Below are 7,589 nucleotides of genomic sequence, written 5' to 3'. Positions count from 1 at the left end.
TGGTGAGACCACACTTGGAGTATTGTGTGCAGTTTTGGTCCCCTAATCTGAGGAAAGACATCTTTGCCATAGAGGGAGTACAAAGAAGGTTCACCAGATTGATTCCTGGGATGGCAGGTCTTTCATATGAAGAAAGACTGGATGAACTGGGCTTGTACTCGTTGGAATTTAGAAGATTGAGGGGGGATCTGATTGAAACGTATAAGATCCTAAAGGGATTGGACAGGCTAGATGCAGGAAGATTGTTCCCGATGTTGGGGAGGTCTAGAACGAGGGGTCACAGTTTGAGGATAGAGGGGAAGCCTTTTAGGACCGAGGTTAGGAAAAACTTCTTCACACAGAGAGTGGTGAATCTGTGGAATTCTCTGCCACAGCAAACTGTTGAGGCCAGTTCATTAGCTATGTTTAAAAGGAAGTTAGATATGGCCCTTGTGGCTACAGGGGTCAGGGGGTATGGAGGGAAGGCTGGGTTCTGAGTTGGATGATCAGCCATGATCATAATAAATGGCGGTGCAGGCTCGAAGGACCGAATGGCCTACTCCTGCACCTATTTTCTATGTTTCTATGTTTCTATAATAGCCCACTGGTTCCCTTTTTAATTCTGCTTTGGAGAGAGCTGTCTCCATCAAAACCATCAGCTTCTCTTCTCGCTCCTGTGCCTGTATAAATTCCTTCCTTGCTAATGATAAATCTACCTCAACTCCCTCACTTCCTTCCGCTCCACTATGCTCCTTCTTCTCACTTTCTAACCCCTCCTGGTACAAGGCTGGTAAAAACATCTCAGCTAGATCTACATTCGCTTCGGCAGCCTTTCTGGACATGCGCCGAGTTACTGCGCAAACGGGATAAACCTGTGAGTCCATGGTCGGGGCCTCAATCCTGGCAGGCTTGCTCGTCAGCTTTACTGCTGGGTACACCTCTCAGCCTGCAAGGTCGTTACCGAGTAAGACCTCCACGTCTTCCATCGGTAATTCGGGCCTCACCCCTATCGTGACCGGTCCGGAGACCAAGTCGCTTTTTAGGTGCATCTGGTGCAAAGGTACTACTTCAGTCCCTTTCCCAATGCCTTTTATCACCCTGACCTCCCCAGTCTCGGTCTCTGAACTAAAGTCTAACACACTCCTTAAGATCAATGACTGACAAGCCCCATTGTCTCTCCAGATCCGTACTGGAACTGGGTTTGACCGCTCCTTCACCGACACCAATCCAGCCAAAATAAACTTCTCGCGCCCTTCCTGAGCTCTATCAGACCTCTTCTCTCCTGGCGGTTTGTTTGTCAGCTCAATACAGCCAGTCGGAGTCATCGTTTTTCCTTTCCCCCGTCTCCTTCTTTGGGGCAAAACACCTGGACGCAAAGTGACCGGCTTTCCTACAATTATACCATACGACCCCAGGAGACTTCCTACCAAACTGCTTCATGTCTTCCTTATCCTTCTCACTAGTCCCCAGCTTACTTTTTGGCTTTTCCAGTGGACTTTCTCCGCCCTCTCGACTACCCTTCTCGTATCCTTTACTCGGGGTAAACTTTGCTTTGTGTGTTAATGCATACTCATCCATTAACTTAGCAGTTGCGGCTAAGGTTTCTGCCTCTTTCTCATCTAGATAGGGCCTCATACCTTCAGGGACACAACCTTTAAATTGCACAATCAGTATTAGCTGTAGCAGTCTGTCATAATCTCTAGTGACCCCCTTCGAGGTGCACCAACACTCACAATACATCTGCATCTCACGGGCAAACTCTAAATACGTGCTTCCTCGCATTCCGGAACCTCTGCCGGTATGCCTCCGGGACCAACTCATAAATCCTGAGTATAGCCTCTTTCACTACATCATACCTCTGGGCATCTTCTGCGGACAATGCTGAGTAAGCTTGCTGAGCCTCCCCCTTAAGTACGCTCTGAAGCAAAACAGCCCACTTATCCCTCGGCCAGTCCTGACTTGCAGCAACTTTTTCAAAATGTAGAAAGTACCGATCAACATCGGCCTCCTCAGATGGGGGAACCAGCCTAACCTCCTGGGTCACCCTGAACCCTCCACCTTGGTTCGGCATTTGGCCCCTCTCTAGCGTCATCCTTAACTTCTCCAGCTCAAATTCCCTGTCCTTCTGCTTCTCTGTCTCTTCTCGTTCTAACTGCCTGACTCTCTCTTCCTGTTCTAACTGCTTCTCTTCTCATTCTAACTGCTTTATTCTCTTTTCCCGTTCTAACTGCTTCTCTTCTCGTTCTAGCTGCTTTACTCGGAACTCGTGCTCGAGTCTCAATTTTTCCATCTGCAGCTGTACTGCTTCTCCACCAGGTTTGCCCATAGATACCACCTCCAGCTCCCCTTGGGGAAACACACCTTTAGATATATAATGCTCAATGATAGCTCTGTGCATCTCCGCTCTCCTCATTGTTGGCTTCCCCTTATAAAGATTCAACTGTTTTGCAACAGTCGCCAATTCTGATTTCCTGGCACCCTGTAATGCCTTTGAGGTTGGCGCCTTTAGAAATTCCTCAATCTCCATTTCTGCTGTTTGTCCTTTCTTTCTTTTGGGAATTTTAACCCAATCAATTTACCCAGTCCCAAATTTGGCGTTCAAAATCCCGGACGAGCCCCCACTTATGTTACGTACCCCGTAACTGGGTTTCCAAACCAGCAGAAATGGACCACTCATTGGAGTCTGGATTACTAGAAACTAATAAAGTTTTATTAAAGAAATGATACACAGTACTCTAGTCGTAAGGATATAAATGCAACAGGTTAGCAATGATAATACATACATGTACACAGAACTAGGGTAATAGGGATCAACCAAGCTCTATCACAGTCTCGGGGTAAAATGATCAGTCTTAAGTGACGCAGAGTTCAGTTCAGCTTAGTACAGTTCGCAGTAATCGCTGTTGTGCCGTTGGAGAGAGGGCGGTGGGGGTGCAATTTGGTTCAGTCAGACCTTTGATGTCTTCACAGTTGGTTTCGGGCAGACCCTTTTTGATGTCTTCTATTCTGCTGTGGTCATCGACTGTGACCCCTCCGTTCCGGATATGATTATTCTTCTGCGGCGAACCTGGCACCCAGGAAAGGGCGGACACACACCCCAGGTTCCCACCGATCATACCTTTACACCCTGTGAGCCTATGGTCTGTTCCCGCGAACCGGACCTCCAAACTCACACCAACTTGTGGGGACACACCGCTCTTTCCAGCGTCTCATTATCTCATGGTCTCGTGGTGTCCTGTGCAAACCTGTTCTTTTTATCCCCCTGCTGGGGTATCGCCTGTCCATCAAACTTCAAACAGTTCAGGTTCAAAGCAACCGGTCTGTCAATATTCTGAATTGTATTTCTTTTCTGTTAATCCCTCTCTCCTCCCTTATTAGCATTTTGAACGTTTCTCCATTGTCTTTCATCTCTCTCATTAGCATCAATCATCCAATAGCTTTGTTTGGCGTCACACCTGCCAGAACACCGCTGTAATATTTTCTCTGATAAGCAATGCAACACCTCCCCCTCTTGTACCTCTGATTCTATCACAATTAAATCCAGGAATATTTAGTTGCCAATCACACCCCTCCTGTAACCATGTTTCACTAATAGCTACCACATCATACTTCCAGGTATCAATCTATGCTTTAAGCTCATCCACTTTTCTTATAATGCTCCTAGCATTAAAATAAATGCATTGAAGAAATTTTCCACCTCTTACTCTCTGTTTATCACTAATGGTGCAAACAACTTTATTATTTTCTTTTTCTTCCTTCTCCTATTCATCTGTTCCTACACTCTGGTTCCCCTCCCCCCTTGTATCTCGTTTAAATCCACTGGAGCCTCTCCAGCAAACCTACCTGCAAGAATATTTGTCTCCTTCCAGTTCAGATGTAAACGGTCCAGCTGGAACAGGTCCCACCTTCCCTGGAAAACTGCCCAATTATCTATAAATCTGAAGCCCTTCTCCTGCACCATGTCTTCAGGCACATGTTCTGCGCTATCTTACTATTTCTAAACTCGCCTACATGTGGCACTGGTAACAATCCTGAGATTGCTATCCTGGAGGTTCTGTCCTTTAACTTTGCACCTAACTCCCTGAACTCACCTTTCAGGACCTCCTCACTCTTCCTACCCACGTCATTGGTCCCTACATAGACTACAACATCTGGCTGCTCACCCTCCTTCTTGAGAATACTGAGAATTCGATCCGAGATATCGCGGGCCTTGGCACCAGGGAGGCAACAGACCATCCGGGATTCTCGACCTCTTCCACAGAAGGACTTATCTGTCCCTCCGACTATCGAATCCCCTATCACTACTGCTTCCCTTCTCTCCTTCCCTTCTGAGCTGAGGGTCCAGTCTCGGTGCCAGAGACGCAACCACTGCAACTTGTCCCTGGTAGGTCATCCCCATCAACCATATCCAAAACGATGTACTTATTATTGGTGGGAACGGCCACAGGGGTGCTCTGCTCATTCTGTCTATTCCCCTTCCTTCTCCTGACAGTCACCCAGCTACCTGTCTCCTGACTCTTAGGGGTGACTATCTCTCTGTAACTCCTGTTTATTTCTGCCTCTGCCTCTGGGATGATCTGAAGTATCATAGTTACTATATTTCCCAAGATTATATTTGCATTATATTTCTCAATGAAACCAACTATTACTATCATGTTACAGGCACTCACACACATCCACCCTAACTTAATCATTATGTGCTGTTTTCCCTGAAGACCAAACTTTGACACTGTTCTTCACAAACTAATCCCAGTTTGCTACAAAACTCCATCTATTCTCCTTTCTGGCTGGTGCCCTTCCAATAGTCTTTGAATATCTAGTTACTAACTTTTACAAGAATGTGAACATGAAACACCGTCTCCAGTTCGACCTTGTTGGGGGGGGGGCTCTTTAACTCCATGGTTGTAGTTACAGAGCTGGTTGTTGCATTTTAGATTTAGTAGTCAAAGTCAAAATTGAGAATATTGTCAGGTGCACAATTCAGAATTAGATCAGAATCAGGCTTATGATCACTGACCTAGATCATGAAGTTTGTTTTGCACCAGCAGTACAGTGCACTACATAAAAATAGCATAACTTACAATCAGAAATACAAAAAATAAATAAGAGAGCAAACAGTGATGTAGTGCTCATTGACTCATGGTCCGTTCAGAAATCTGATGGCAGAGGGGAAGAAACTGTTCCTAAATGTTGAGTGTATGTCTTCAGGCTCCTGTACCTCCTCCCTGATGATAGCAATGAGAAGAGGGCATTTCCTGGAAAGTAAAGGTCTTTAACGATGGATGCCATCTTCTTGAGTCATCGCCTTTTGAAGGTGTTCTCGATGGTGGTCAGGCTAGTGCTCATGATGGAGATGGCTGGGTTTGCAGTTTCTTTTGATCTTGTGCATTGGCACCTCCATACCATTTGTGAAGTCCATGTATGCACAAGTGCAATGAAAATCTTACTTGCAGCAGCATCACAGGAACACAGCATCAGATGCAGAAAAAATGTAACAGAAGTTGCATACAATTTATTACAAGAAAAAAACACATATAGAAACAGTTCATTATAGTGCAAAGTGGTGTCGGTGTTGCTGTACTGAGGCAGTGGTTAGGGTTGTGCTGGTTGGTTCAAGAACCAAGTGGTTGAAGGGAAGTAGCTGTTTCTGAACCTGATGATGTGGGACTTCAGGCCTCTGAACCTCCTGCCCAATGGGAGTTGTTTGAAGATGGCACGGCCCGGATGGTGGGGTTCTTTGACGGTGGACGTTGCCTTCTTGAGACTGCGTCTCTTATAGAAATTACCGATGGTGGGGAGGGATGTGTCTGTGATAGATTGGGCTGAGTTCACGACTCTCTGCAGCTTCTTCCATTCCGGTACATTCTGTACAGACCGTGATGTAACCAAGCAGGATACTTTCAACAGGACATCTGCAGAAGTTTGTTAGGGGGTTTGGTGATGAGCTGAATCTCCTTAACCTACTGAGGAAGTAAAGATACATGTATGTTGCTTGAATTTCCAGCATCTGCAGAATTCCTATTGTTTGAGGAAGTAAAGATAATGGGCACACTTTATGTCGAGTAAAGATTAAGGATTATTTGTCATACGTACACCAAAATGTCAAAATATGAGATGTATTGTTTGCATAAATGACCAACACAGTGCAAGGAAGTGCTAGTGTCAACCCACACACATTGGCATGCTTCTGGTGCCAATATAGCAAGCCCACTACCCGCTAAGCCTAACTGATAAGTCTTTGGACTGTGGGAGGAAACCCATGCAGTAACGGGGAAAATGGACAAACTCCCCATGGACAGTGGCAGGAATAGAACTCGGGTCACTGAAGCTGTAAAGTGTTGTGCTAACCACTATGCTACTGTACCAGGTAGTTAAGAATAAAGGTAGATAGTAAGCAAGATGGAAAGGCTACAGAGGAGATTTACCAGGATTTTGCCTGGCCTAGAGGGAATGCCTTATTAGGGAAGGCTGAGGGAACTAGGGGTTTTCTCTTTGGAGTGAAGGAGGCTGAGAGGTGACTTGATAGAGGTGTATAAGATGATATGAGGCATAGATAGAGTAGATATCCAGAAACATTTTCCTAGGGTGGAAATGGCTAATTTGAGGGGGCACGACTTTAAGATGATTGGAGGTAAGTATAGGAGGGATGTCAAAGGTTGTTTTTTTTCACACAGTGAGTGGTGGGACTAGCTGCCAGGGGTAGTGGCAGAGGCCAACACATTATTTCATTTTACTTTTTTTAGAGGTACAGCACAGAATTGGCCCTTCGAACTATACCACTCAGTAACGCCTGATTTAACACTAGCCTAATCACGCGACAATTTACATTGATCGACTGACCGGCACATCTTTGCATTGTGGAGAAAAACTATGCATTCCGTGGGGGGGAGGTGCAGATGACCTTGGAATTGAACTGCGAACTCTGACACCCTGAGTGGCGATAGCACCGTGCTAACTGCTGCACTACCATGACACCTACATTAAGGGCATTTAAGAAACTCTTAGATAAGCACATGGAGAATAGAAAAGTTGTGGATATGGGGGTGGGGAAAGAGTTTGGTTGATGAAAGAACATTTATCATCAAAGTATATAGACTATATCGAATATTGAGTTTTGTCTCCTTACAAAACAAAGAAACCCAATAGAACCCATTTTAAAAGACCATCAAACACCCAATATGCAGGAAAGAAAGCAAACCGTGCAAACAATAAACATAAGCAAATAACAATCAGAAGTGAAGTTCACGAAAGTGAATCTGTAGCCAGTCACAGCCGATCCAAGAGCCCACTCGTTGCAGGCCACAGCCTCAGTTCAGTGCAGAGGCAAGTAAACCTCGCCAGGTGGTGAGATGAACAGCAGCCCGTCCCTCTCTCCTGGCCCCAACACCCTGATCAATCTAGCTCAGTGCTTTAACTGGCCAAACATCAGGTCACGCCTTGCTCTCTTGCCCTGCTGTTTTGATATGCTCTGTGGACTGGGACCCGCCACCTCGATTTGCCCATACCAACCTTATCAATTTGGCCAAGTTGCTTAAATCTGTCAAACATTGGCTTATTCCTCACTCTCGCGCCTGGGCCCTGCCTGTATGCTATAACTGTCTTGCACCTTC

The sequence above is a fragment of the Mobula hypostoma genome, chromosome 8, assembly GCF_963921235.1.
Source record: "Mobula hypostoma chromosome 8, sMobHyp1.1, whole genome shotgun sequence".
Classification (NCBI taxonomy): Eukaryota; Metazoa; Chordata; class Chondrichthyes; order Myliobatiformes; family Myliobatidae; genus Mobula; species Mobula hypostoma.
The sequence above is the reverse complement of the archived record's forward strand: the minus strand, read 5'-3'. Positions refer to the sequence as shown.